At 40.5% G+C, this 14,716-nt stretch overlaps 1 pseudogene; it reads right to left on the reverse strand.

The window, feature by feature from the left end:
* Positions 1-761: 761 nt before the first annotated feature.
* LOC149436805 (U2 spliceosomal RNA) lies at positions 762-876 on the reverse strand (annotated as a pseudogene).
* Positions 877-14,716: the final 13,840 nt, after the last annotated feature.

Raw genomic sequence — 14,716 nt, forward strand, 5'->3', positions numbered from 1 at the left:
ACACGAAAAACGTGCACTTAGGGGTGTGTTTGTCCTACCCCCGAAAGGGTTGGACCGTTCACCCGATCCCCCGGGGCACGAAGCTCCTGACAGGGACAAGGTTCCCATTTGGTCCTCCTGGCCAAAAGGCCTGGTGGACCACCGTTCCTTATGCCCAGCCGAAGCCGGACATCCAGTACTAGGCAAGGGGGTTCTCCCGAAGAGAAAACCCCCTAGGGATCAGGGGAGGAAGGAACCGTATGGCCACACATCCTCCCCCTAGACTTCAGGTAAGGCCCGAGGACCCACACCCTCCATCCGTGAAAAAACACACACATAAGAAAGCAAAAAGTGACAAAACGTGGGAGTGGTTTAAATAAATAAAATAAAATAAAAAAGTCGTACCGTGCCTAATAGTGCACAGACCAGGCCCTGAGGCCTGTAGCAAAAATTGCCCTGGACTCAGCCAAAAGACCTGGTCCTTAGGGCGCTGTGCAAAAAGAGGTGAAAAACAGTGGCCATGTGTCATCTTCACACCGTGGGGTCCCACACCCAAGTGTTACTAGTGACACCCCTGAGAGCGTCTTCCCCAGGGGGCACTGAGTTTGCGGACTTTTTGCGTCCCCGACCCCAGGCCAGACCAAGGTAGCATGCTCAAACCAGGAGGAACTGGGTCTTTCCGGTCTCCCCAGAGGAATTACTCCCAAGGCCCCAGAACGAATCATGGCGCTCCCTGGTTTCTGTCCCTCCGGTACTAGCCTTCCGGACCCCCATCATACCAGTGAGGGTACTGTACAACAACCATCCCCGTAAACTAGAATGGTCGGTAGCACCCCCACTGGACACTGATAGGAACAGATACTACACTTGATCTTAGCCAAAAGGCCGAGAAGCGATATATACACAGCTTTATTATCTGCATGACAGAGGCAGTGGTGTACATGCTGAATTGCCTGTGCAACCTTCTGTATGTGAGCCGTACATCCAGGCACCATCAGGTGGCTTACAGAATACATTGCTAAAATTAAAAGAGGAGACTAAAATGTGGAAAATAACTAATATACTTGCCATGACACTTTGTACATTTAAAGTTTCCAAACTGCTTCCTTCTAGGGAGGATAGTGGGTGTTCACCTAACACCCCTCTATGGCATAATCCATGCTTAAGGAAATTCTTTTTATGTACAGATGGGTCATTTTGGGTGAGACATGGAGTGAAGCACATTTCCTATCTCTACCATATGGGTACATTTAAATCCTTTCTAGACTTTCAGGCGGGACTACAGGCTCCCCCATACAGTATATTTTAGATGTTTAGAGTTACACCATATTGCATCTGCACAGTTTGAAATGGTTAATATGATCCTACAAATTTTTAAGCTGGAGAAATTACTCTCTGATCCCAATTACTGTAAACTTGTTTCTACGTTTTTTCTCTTCATTACTCCACTCCAAAAAACAGACTTTGGTAACAGAATCTCATCAGCGGAGAAATATCCGTGACTTAACAGAATGGGTCTGGCAGGAAATTCTTCCCATACAGGTGCCTATGGTTATCTAATCTAGAGACAAGGTCATTCAGATGAAATTTCTTTATCGTTCATATCACACCCCATATGTCCTTTTCTAAATGGGTAGACAGCAGTCTCCTTTCTGTCCATACTGCTCCTCCAGTGAAAGTACGTTTTATAATATGGTCTGGGACTGTCCTCCCATATGGGCCTTTTGGTTCGAGGTCACAATTGTATCCACTGAGTAACCCAACTACCTAATAATTGAAATCCTCTCTGCTGTTTACTGACTTATATAGGGGAAGACAGCATACCGAATTGTATAAACCACCTCTGGTATTTTTTTACACTATGAAATTGATAGCAATCCAGTGGAAATCCCAAACCTCTTCTTCTTTAGCACAATGGCTTAGCTTTATCAATCAGGCAATCCTGCTGTATAAATCGACATATGAAGTTAGAGTTTGCCCAAAGAAATTTAATTAGATTTGGACCCCATTGCTAGACTCAGAAGCTACTATACCATGTGAATGTTTATGTACACTTGTTGCCCACATTTCTATATGGCAGTTGGGTGCAAGGTTTTTTTTGTATGGCTATCAGCTCTCTTTATTTTTTAATATCTGAATTACTTCCTCCATGAAACTCTCGATGTGTTTCTTTCCTTATGTGCATTTTCATGTATTGTTGCAATATACTTCTTGGAAATTTGTTCCTTATACTGTACACTGTTTGTACCTGAACAATGTCTGTTTGTTCCTTCTATGTTAAAATATTAAATGCTACCTTTAAAAAAAAAATTAAACAAGGGTAGTCTTGAAGCACTTTAAGTACCACCACAATAAAGATCCCAGTGGAGTTCTGGGGGGCTTTGTCTCCCTCCGGTGTCAACATTGATTTTTGTTGCAAGATTCTGTATATAGCCCTACAGAACAGACAATGCACAGTCCACATGTGTTTATCTGCTGCTTCTCTGCTAACAGGAAACAGGAACTTTATTATAGAGAAATAACATACAGTTCTATCATAGATGCAGATACAAACACTGGCATCTGCTGGTTGAAGAATATATCTATTGAATAGTGATACTGATGTACTGATGTAGTTGTTGCACAAAAATACATGAACATTGTATTCCAACACTCCTGCTTAACAACAACTCCTTATATTAGTCCCATTTTGGATCTCAGTTATACAAATCTGTTTCTTGTAAGCGGTTTTGTCAAAGCATCTGCAATCATGTTATTACTCTTTAGAGAAATAGTAGGCTAGCATTATCTGAGACTACAGAAAATAGCCGCTAGAACACCAAAAAGGCAACCAAGGACAAACCTTCCAATCAATCTATATAAAGAAAAAGTGCAGCGCTAGATGTAAATATAACTAAACATATTAAAACAACATGCTGAATGGACATAAAATAGACATATAATAGCAATAAAATCAAGTGCAAAATAGTGAATTACACTGGGTGAATTACAATGAGTGAATGTCCCAAAATGAATTTGGAGTACCTACCCTGGATGAGATTGGATGGTGCATTACTCTGACCCTGTTCTGGCAGTAGATGACCACTACCTGATGAGAGAGGATATCTTATATGCGCATTTTTGACGCACTTCTGGTGAGTGCGCATTCTTTATACCCATTATCCACTGTGTGATACACCGGATTTCCGTTTTCACGAACTTCAATTGGATCTATTGGTTTTCCATGTTGGCGTTTGAATCATTTTGGGACATTCACTCATTGTAATTCACCCAGTGCAATTCACTATTTTGCACTTGATTTTATTTCTATTATATGTCTATTTTATGTCCATTCAGCATGTTGTTTTAATATGTTTAGTTGTATTTACATCTAGCGCTGCACTTTTTCTTTATATAGATGTTATTACTCTTACCATATGTAAGCACAATTACATTTGTTTACCCAGACCATGAATGTAATGATGTCTGACGTCAATGCACTTTGTTCTTAAATTGATCTTCTCATTGGTGGCAATTTTGATACATCCTTGATTGTCCTCATATAAGATTGTAGGCTGGGACACTGGCTCTCCAAGATCTTCAAGCAATCTACATAACCACACAGTTTCTTGACTGGCATAGGCAGCAGTAATCTATTCTGCCTCTGTAGAAGAGAAAGCTGCTGAGATCTGCTTCTTGCTGGACCACGATATAGAACTGTTTTCTAATTTGAACAAGAAACCACAGAGTCCACACATCCTACAAGGTTCAAATCACCAACTGCAGAGAGTTTCAGATTCAAGTATTTTGTTTGTTTGAGATATCGCGTGACTCTCTCAATTGATGTCCAGTCTCTGACGTGGTTAACTCATGCGTCTACAAAGAAGCAACATGGCAGCTGTGATGTCTGGATGTGTAATGGTTGCAATATATAGCAATGTCCCCACTGCCTGTATTGATCATTTTGTGAGCAACAATCAAGTCATCCACATAGAGTAAAATGTACATATATTTAGAATCTACGCATTTTGAGTATAGACATAGATCAGTTCTGCTTTGCATGAATCCTTCGTCTAGCAAGACTATTTATTTTTAAATTCCATGCTCAAGCTGATTGCATGAGTCAATAAAGAGATTTCTGCAGCTTGCACACAAGATGCTCTTCTCAATTTTTCATGTATCCTTCTGGTTGTGTCATATATACAGTATTTCCTCTTCTTGGGTGTCTTATGAAAGATGGACTGAGCTTCATCGAAATGTTGACAATAAAAACACTGGTGTTTTTGATCACCCTCCTCTGCAAGACCCGTAAGTGCCTCTAAACCAGTTTGGAATGTATACAGTATTTCCTCTTCGTTATCACCATTAAAGAAGAATGTTGTGATATAATGGTGCTTCACAACCAATTTTCGAGAAGCCTCTACTGTTAATAGTGTTCTGAAAGTACTTTGTTTTGCAACAGGAGCAAACGTAGTATTGTAATCTTCACCGAATTTTGTAAGTACCCTTTTTCCACTAACTGTGCAGACCTTTCTAACTACCTACAGACCTTGCCCACAGAGTAACATTTGGCCTTAAAATCCATATGCAGCTGTTTGCTAGCTTACCATGAGGTAGTTCTGAAAGTGTCCATGTCTACAGCTCACTGAGAGATGTCATCTCTTCATCAGCAGCTCTGATCCACTTTTGTTTCTCATGGCTTGGAAATTTTTGCATCTCATTCCATGAATCAGGCTCTGGTTTTAGTACTATGAGAACATAGGACAGACGTTTGTCTAGGATGACTTTATTGCTTCTAGTGGATATTCTGATTGAAGCCGTTTGTGGCTTTGTTTCTTCTTTTGCAATATTTGTATTGTCTAAGTTCATTTCTATTTCTGCGTCACTTTGTGGCACTGATGTGGAATTTCCCTCAGTTTGAAGAGTTTGTGTTAGTTCATGAAATATTTAACACACTGAAGTTTCATCAATTACACTTCTACTGATGGTCAGCTTGTTTTTGTCTTGGTGTAAAATTATGTATCCCTTTTGAGATTTACTATACCCCACAAGTACACCTTCTGCGAGTGCATCTCATTTTGTATGTTTTTCCTTTGGGATGTGCACATAGGCTTTGTCAGTGTGCCAAAAGACATCATCCTGTGTACATCAGGAGCTGTGCAACTGGTGCTATTCTGACCACATGCGTTACCACATCTACTATTTCATTATGGACAGCAAGCTAGAACAAAGAAAAAACATGAAATTCTGTGTGAAACTGGGCAAATCTGCCGCACAGACAATTGACGTAATTTAGCAAGTTTACAGTGATGCTGTAATGAGTCGTTCAAGGTGTTTTGAGGAGGACGTGTGCTTCAAGAGCAGAAGAACATCACTGGAAGATGATGAGATATCAGGAAGAACTTCAATGAGCTCAACCCCTGAAAATGTCAAGACCATTCAGGAACTTGTGCATGATGATTGTTGGAGAACAATCCACAACATCGCTGCCATTGTTGGTGTGTCATACGTAACAGTCCAGGCAATCCTCACATGTGATTTGAACATGCCCCGTGTTGCTGCCAAGTTCGTCCCCAGGCTGCCGACCCAGGAGCAGAATAAAACGCTGCATCGAAGTCTACCAAAAAATCTGTGTGCCGTGGGTGACCCGTGCTTCATGTCGAGCATCATTACCAGTGATGAAACTTGTGGTGTACGGGTTTCACGCAGAATTTCACATTTTCTCTTTGTGCTAACTTGCTGTCCATGATGAAATAGCAGACATGGTAATGCACATGGTCCGAATAGCACCAGTTGTACAGCTCCCGATGTACACAGGACAAGGTCTTTTGGCACACTGACTTATGAAGGCTGGTGATCCCTGTGACTGTGCATGCAGCCTTGGGCTTCTATCTGTTGGCATGTTACAAAACTAGTTTCAAACCTTTTTTCCACCTCATATAGCCCTACAAAACAAACAGTGCACAATCCACATGTGCTTTTCTGCTTCACTGCAACAAGGAAGCAGGAAACTTTATTCAGAGAAAAGACATATAGTATACCATAGATGCAGCAACAAACTTATAAACACTGCCATTTACTGTTTGAAGAATATATTTCTACTGAATACTGATGTAGTTGTTGCACAAAATACATGAACATTGTATTCCAACACATTGGCATTCTCTTCACAAGTTCCAAGCTACTGCAACCGGATTCTGTGTATTTACTGCCCACGCCATGCTGCACCTCTCCACACACCTACAAAAGAACACCTAGTGGTGGAATTAAATAACTGTGGGGAACAGGACTGGAGAGGAGATGAATATTGCAGCGATAGCTCTTTTCTATTTTTACAATAGCTAGCACCACTATAAAAAAAAAGAAAAAGGAAAATCCTTGGTTTTGTATATAGACATGTAAACCATCCAGACGGCTGTCCTTTATTGCTGATTTATTTATTTCAGGTACTTCTATAGTGCTGTCAATTTATGCAGCGCCTTACACATAAATTGTACATTCATATCAGTCCCTAACCCTCAAGGGGTGTACAATCTAAGGTCCCTAACTCACATTCATACATACACATACTAGGGACAATTTAGAGAGGAGCCAATAAATCTACCAGCATGTCTTCGGTGTGTGGGAGGAAACCAGAGTAAACCCACGCAGGCACAGGGAGAACATGCAAACTCCAGGCAGGTAGTGCCGTGGATGGGAATCGAACCAACGACCCTAGTACTGCCAGGCAAAAGTGCTAACCATTTAGCCACTGTGCTGCTGTTGGTAATTTATGCAATGTTTTTAATATATCCAGTGCTGGGGAAAGTTTCAGTCAGTGGCTTCAACCCTGCATTGGGAAAGCCGATTTTCACTTTCACTAAAATTCACAAAATTATATTGTTTTTATTAGTGTGATGGTAGGGGGTTGGAATCAGGTTCAGAGCTAGACCCCCAGGCCATGGCAATAACCAATGCCATTTTAATTCCATCAGTTGCTACACCCAGCGCTGTATTTAGGATTTGTGCTGCCCTAGGCAATACAAAATTGGAGCCCCCCCCCCCGCAGAAAGAGCCTGACATTGACCAAGAACACGCCTGCCCTCCACCCAAGCCTTCCACTACCACTGCCCCCCCATACACCAGCCACCATCTCCCATGGCGAGAGAGAGAAACACGCTCACCTTCACAGCTCCAGACATCCCTAGGAACGAGAGTCGGGCTGTGCATACACCGTCATGAAACCCACAGCATCTCTTGGAACCCACCAGGTCCCCAAGCCGCGTGTGTCCCTTCTTCTGTCCCTTCTTCCAAGGGGCTGTGCTGCCCCCCTCAAAAATGCCACCCTAGGCAAATGCCTTGTTTGCCTTGTGGTAAATACACCCTTGGCTACACCACTGCCTAATACAGACAAAAGAAACATAACATCGGATAAAATGGTTGAAGTGTACTTAACCATTAGCCGCCCGGCCTATAGCCGTTTGGCGGCTGCAAAAATGCTTTAGCTTTCCTGGTGCACGCCATTTGACGTGCTACCGCACATGCGCAGTTCGCGCGGTTGCAGAGCCGCACGGCAGCGCGATCTGTCACTGGCCGTGTACCTCGGACACGGCTGACGACAGATCTGAGTACCGGCCCCCGTTGCCGGTACCATGTGACCTGCTGTGACCAATCTCAGCAGGTCACATGACAGTTGTATACAATGGATGGCTTCATTCATGCCATCCATTGTATACTAGTGCCTAGCTGTGAATGGTCACAGCAGGTCACATGCACATGTCAAGTGATTAGCTGTGGCCAAATCACAGCTAAGCACAAAAAAAAAAAAAAAAACTAAATGAATCTATTTCATTCAGGTAAATGCTTGCTATAAGCAAATAGTGTAAAAAAAAAAAAAAAAAAAAATACTGATCACTTCCCCAAAGTTGTACAATGTTACTATGGTAACATTGTACTACTTTGGTCATAGTAAAATATGAAAAAAAAATCTTAAAAAAAATAAAAAAAATGTAATAAAAAATTTAAAATAATTAAAAAAAAAAAAATATATATATATATATATATATAATTTTTTTTCATGCTGTCACCAGTCAGTGTCCCTGTTGACCGCCATGCCAGTTATATGATGACGCTGTACTGCACTGGTGACAGTATGTAAAAAACAAATAGTGAAAATCTTTTTTTTAATTTTTTCATTTTCCGAAAAATTATGAGAAAAAAAATACAACTTCAAAAAACTCGCCATTCCTCTTATGAAGTACGTCGGACTGTCTACTCTGCAAAAAGGGGTCATTTGGGGGATATCTGTACTATTCTGACATTCTTGGACCTCAAGAAATTAGATTGGCTGTCAGTACTTCAGGATTGATCAATATTCAGATCTATACCATAGTTTGTGAACTCTATAACTTTCCTACAAACTAAATAATACATCCTAATTTGGGTTATTTTCACCAAAGACATGTAGTAGAATACATCTTGGCCTAAATTTATGAAGAACAATTATTTATTTGTAAAATTTTATAACAGAAACAAAGAAAAATGTGTTTTTTTTTCAAAATTTTTGGTCTTTTTTTGTTAATTTAGCAAAAAATAAAAACCCCAGTGGTGATTAAATACCACCAAAAGAAAGCTCTAGTTGTGTGAAGAAAATTATAAAATTTTAGTTTGGGTACAATGTTGTATGACCGCGCAATTGTCATTCAAAGTGTGAGAGCTCTGAAACGTGAAAAATGGCCTGGGCAGGAAGGTGTAAAATTGCCCGGTATTGATTTGGTTAAACACAACGGGGTTGATTTACTAAATCAAACAGTTTGTGCACTTTATCAAGGGCAGTTGCTCCAGAGCTTAGTAAATAAGGGTGAGCTCTGCTGACTTCCATCAGCCAATCGTGTGCAAGCAAAAATGCAGTTTTTTTTTTTGCCTTGCATGTGATTGGGTGTTGATTGTAAAGTGAAGTTCTAATACAGTTACTGAGCTCTGGAGCAACTGTACTAACAGAGTGCAACTAAACTTGCAAAAGTGCAGTCTATTTGCTTTTAGTAAATCAACCCCAGTCATGTCAACTCGGGACTATGCAAAATCAGAAAATTTAAATAATCAACAAACCATGCAGGTGGAATGCTTGAAAGTGGACAGTCCCATAGTGTCCTTAAACAGGTTTGTCCACCCTCAAAACTTCTGTTCAGTGAGTGATGTTTGGTTCCTCCCTCTCCTAAATGAGAACAGGGAACACGTAAAGTCCCTGAGCAAAAGGCATTTACCTTCCAAGAATGTCTCGTCATGGCATGTGCTTGTTCCTTACAGCCGTTCTGTTACGTAAGTAATGGTGCATTGAGGATATTTATGCAGTATGTATTGCAAGGATGATTGTAGGAAGACTGTTGCTAACAATTGTTGGCTTGCCGCTTATCGTAGTGTTTAGCAGTCATTGAATGTTGTGAATGATGCTGAAAAAGTCCAAAAATTTTGAAAGAAAGTGTTTTTTTTTTATAAAATTTTGCAAATAAATAATCTTTCTTCATAAATCTTGCCAAAAATGTATTCTGTTATCTTTTTGGTAAAAAAATATATATAGCCCAAATTAGTTTATAACCAAAAATTATAATTTTTCAAATTTTTTTTACATTTTTATTTTATTTTTTTATATTATTATTTTTGTTTTTTTTTAACATACCGTCACCCTAGTGACACTGTACTACTTGTGGGGGGTGATGAAGATTTTTTATTTTTTTTACACTGATTGCTTTTCCACCCATAAAGGCTGTAAAAGCAAACATTTCTCTTTCTCTCTGGCTGCGTTCCTGCAGCGATTGAGAAATACTGTGAGTGCTGTGATTGGCCACAGCTTGTCACATGGTACAAGGCTGTTGTGAATAGGCTTGTACCATGAGACCTCTGTGATTATTCGAAGATTTCACAAGTAGTAAGCAATGATGTCAGAAGTGAAACCTTGCTTACTACTATTCATGTGATCACTGATTGGCTAATCAGTGATCACATGATCGGGACCTCACACAGAGGTTCCATACAGCGATCGGTCCAGCCACAGCAGCACCAGATCTCAGTGTTGCGCACTCCCAGGGACTGCGCACAAGCAGTGAATGCGGGAGGAGGTTTATAAATGGCAACCCGCTCCTGCACTGTTCCGTTCGTCCGTTTATGCACATGGGCTGGATGGGAAGTGATTTGTGATTTTTGTGCTGTGAATCTCCTGTAGCCACTTTGTAGCCACTTCCTTAAGCACTCTGTTGATAGCTACTTGGCATTTTTCATGGCAGATTTTCAGATGGTGACAAAAGTGAACCATGCCTGCATAGCATGTGTAAAAATAGCCATTTGCAGACAGATTGTCATGGCAGTATAACAAAATATTTTTTTTAAACTTCAGATTTACAAAATATTGTTAAATAATTTTGAAATTGTTGAATCCTGTATGAGATTTTAGCAATTCAATGGTTGCAGTTCAACCATTAAAAAAAAAAAAAAAAAAAAAGTTATTATCCTATACCCACAGTTGATTCAGAGGAAGGCCAAAAAAAGCCAGCAAAGCATAATCCAATTTGCTCCTGCAGGGAAAATAATTCCTTCCTGATCCCCCGAGAGACAATCGGATATTCCCTGGATCTACTTTACCTAAGTCCATGTCATCCAAAAAGCGTCCCTTTAGGTCAAAAGCGGTTTTAGACCAGATAGAGAACAGCGATAGTAAATCAGAACCACTTGCAGAATTGAGTGATAATGATTCGTGGGGAAATTCATCATCAGACACTGAAAACGATTCTGCGACTGAGCTCAGTGATGTGCGAACTTGGCGCTCTATTTCAAATTTTAGTGTTTTTGGTTTGATTACATAATTGAATTAAATTTATTATTATATTATTATTTTTTATGATTATTTATTATATTATAATTTTTGATTTCGTGTTTAAAATTTTATAATACCCGGGATGTTTACTAGACTTAACAATATGGGAAATATATGCGAGCGCACTAGCAAAGAAAGTATAGCAGCTGTACACCAGGTAACCATAAAAACCTCTAAAACAATATATAAATCAAAAAAGTGCAGCGCTGGAAAGAACACTATGGATATAAATAGTTAAATAAACAGTTCATATGGTGATTTCAAGTGACATCAGGTGCTCTCATAAAATCGTATTCTTCTGGTGGTAAGATGCTGTGAGATAGGGTGCAGAAAGAATGCACACTCACCAGAGCGCACAGTTAAATGAGCGTTTATGTGTATATGTTTCTCCTGAGGTCATCTGCTGATCAAGGTATTCTCTGGGATCCGATATCCTCCCTTCAAAGGTCCTAGATTTGTATCAAGGTGGTCCAGTATACCCCTCAGATAGTAGCCTATGGACTGCTCTGTAGTGGTAGGAAAAGCTCCTTCTCCAGTGGTCAGGTGGATGGCTGTGGATTGATACTCCCCAAGGGAGTCAAAGCAGAGACATCTCCATAGTGTAGTAAGTATATACTTTATTGGGGCAAAACGAGGGTATATAGTATAAAATTCAGTAGATGCACAAGCAATTGTATGGACTAACCGTCCAGTGTTAAAGATGGCCGCCGGAGCTCCACGATGCTCCGGCGGCGTGACGTCACGGCGTTGCTGGCTCCTCCTACGCGTTTCGTGCACACGCACATCGTCTGGGGGGGTTTGCCAATGTTATGTTATGTTATGTTATGTTATGTTTACTAGACTTGTTCGGACAGATTTCAGTGAGTTATTCCTAAGAATTACAGGCCTACAATAAAAAAACAACATATTTCCGTTGAAAACAATGTACCACTTTGAGCACAGAAATACTGACATAATCAGACCGCTAGAGAGGTTAAGTATACATGTGTTATACCTGGAATATCAAAGTAATATGCACTAATACTACAGTGATTGCTGCTAGCTTCCAGGTCCCGTGCTGCCCTGCTGCTAAGTGAACACCAGAGGTCATTTGTGTTCTCTAATTGGACAAGGTCGAGGGGTGGGGTGTTGATGTCAGGATCTCCACCTTGCAAAGTGTTCTCTGAATAGTGCCCAGGCTGACCTCCTATGTTCAATAAGCAGCTGGGCAGTCACTCAACAAGGGACTTGGAAGCTGGCAGCGATCACTGTAGTAGTGGTGCCTATTACTGTTAATTCCAGCTTCCTCAAAGATCGGGCAAGTATGGAACCTTCATATTTACATTGATCCTAGCTGGACGAATGTAACAATGCAATAAATATGCATGCCTAAACGTAAGGACCATGGTCCTTAGGGAAAAAAAAATATATAGGGCCAGCCAAATGTAAATCATGCATATTAGCATTTTCATTTATTATTGGTAAGGTAGGGTGCTCTCTGATTTCTAAATATCTACATAGGCATATATGCTAACTTCCAGGTATCATTATTATTGGATAGGATTGGAAGGATACTGGTTAACCTGTGAGGGTGATGTGTTATCATTTAGACCAGCCATTCTCAACCAGGGTTCCGTACAGTGCTGGATATATAGGGGGGCAACCGGGACAACTGCCCTGGGCCCTCCTTACAGGAGGGGTCCCCCTCTATACATAAATTATATAAAACATTATATAAAATATTAAAAAAATGAATAATAATGAAATAAAATAAAATGCATATAACAAAACCTCTCTTTTATTAAATGTATCTTGGGAAGTAATATTTTATCGGCCATCAACTGTAAAAGTTTTTACTCTTGACTGGTGTATTGTATCATTTTACAAAAACAATTTTAGGTAGCTCAAGCAATCCACAAAAAGCAAACATGGCTCCAGATCAGGGGCGGACTGACCATTTGGAAACTCGGGCACTGCCTGAGGGTCCGGGGTCAGTAGGGGGCCCCATGAGATGCCCCTGGTACCTTTTCCATAGGCTTTTTTGAGTTTGGGCAAAGACACAGGGGCCCCATGATCCCCTATTGACCGGAGGCCCCATGAGTTGTCAGTCCGCCCCTGCTCCAGATCAGTCTCCTTACTCCACCAACAGTAACACACTACCAGGTGCTAGCCCTGTCCATCACAGGTTCCATGATGCAAGAAAAATTCTGTCCGCACATCCGTTAAAATCATCTAAAATGCTTCATAAAAACAACTGCAAATACATGAAATGGGGAAACAGCAAATAACTGTTTGCTGTTTCCCATTCCATGTATACGGAGTTGTTTTTATGAAGCTTTCAAAAATAAAGATGATCTTATCAGATGTGCGACCAACCCGAATTTTTCTTGCATCAAGCAAAGTACACATAGAGTGCTTACGCTCTTAAGGAAGGTAGTCTATGACTGAGTGTGCATGCTTGACCTCAGAATGACATTTTAAAAATGTCTGTCATTGAGAATGTTAATCAACTCTGTGTATAAGGGGTCCCCAAAAATCTGAAGTCACCCAGGCCCCCTTAGGGTTCCTCCAGAAGTTGCTAGGGGGCCCTGAACAATGAGCAACTTCTGCCTCTCAGATGAATAACCGCTGATAACAATACTTTTTAGGTATCTGTAAGGGGGGACATTCTTCTCAATGACTGCAAATATAAGGAGCATTATTCCTAGTGACCATGATGCGTACTCTGAGCTGTATATGTAGAATTATTAGCAGGGGTGACCCAAGCCTGGAAAATTATTTCAGGGGTTTCTCCATAATAAAAGGGTTGAGAAAGGCTGGTCTAGAAAATAGACATCTGAGAGCACCCAACCTTACTAATAATAATTGAAACTGCACATATTTGCAAAAGGTGTATTAAGGACCTGTGTCAATGGAATTTTGTTTGCTTAAAACCTGTTTTTGCATTCCCATAAAAATCTATTGGAATGTAAAACCTGCTGAAAGCAGGTCTATGACAGATCAGAATGTGGTCCACTACAGTTCAAATACAGCTCTCCATGAATTCTGAATGATCCCAAAAGCATCTTAACCTCCCTGGCGGTATGATTATTTCCGATTTTTGGTGCTGAAAGCGGTACCATTTTTTTGCATGGAAATATGTAGTTTTTTATTGTAGGCTGTAATTTTTAGGAATAACTCACTGAAATGTGTCCGAACAAGAGTCTATTAAACATCCCGGATATGATAAAACTTGAAACACGAAATCATAAATTATAATTTAATTAATAATCATAAAAAATAATAATATAATAATAATAAATTTAATTCAATAATATATCAAACCAAAAACACTGAAATTTGAAATACAGAGGCAAATTCGCACATCGCTGAGCAAAGTCGCAAAATCGTTTTCAGTGTCTGATGACGAATTTCCCCACGAATCATTATCACTCAATTCTGCAAGTGGTTCTGATTTACTATTGCTGTTCTCTAGCCGGTCTAAAACCGCTTTTGACATAAAGGGACGCTTTTTGGACGCCATGGACTTTTCTAAGTTTCCAGGCAGAAAGAACAGTCAAAATGTAGGCAGGGCACAGGACAAAGCACTAGGGACAAAATGTATGTGAAATTGTTTGAAACAGCAATGTTTTACTATGTAATAATGATTTTTAAAAAAATAACATTTTTAAAAAATTTCAAATTTGCCGCCGGTTCCAGCGCCCGTACATCCAGACGTCACAGGGACCGGAACATCGGTCGGAGGAGATGGCTGGGGACGCTGCAGGGGACACATCGCGGGAGCGAAGGACAAGGTAAGCGCTGCAGGGACTCCCTGAGCAACGCTGCATGGTAAGCCCGAGTGTAGCTCGGGGTTACCGCTCTTGGTACTGAAATTTTACCCCGAGCTACACTCGGGAACACCGCCAAGGTGGTTAAACCAATGACAAATTT

This window comes from Staurois parvus, unplaced genomic scaffold (genome assembly GCF_062004578.1).
Source record: "Staurois parvus isolate SC_StPar_1 unplaced genomic scaffold, SC_StPar_1.0 ptg001336l, whole genome shotgun sequence".
Lineage (NCBI taxonomy): Eukaryota > Metazoa > Chordata > Amphibia > Anura > Ranidae > Staurois > Staurois parvus.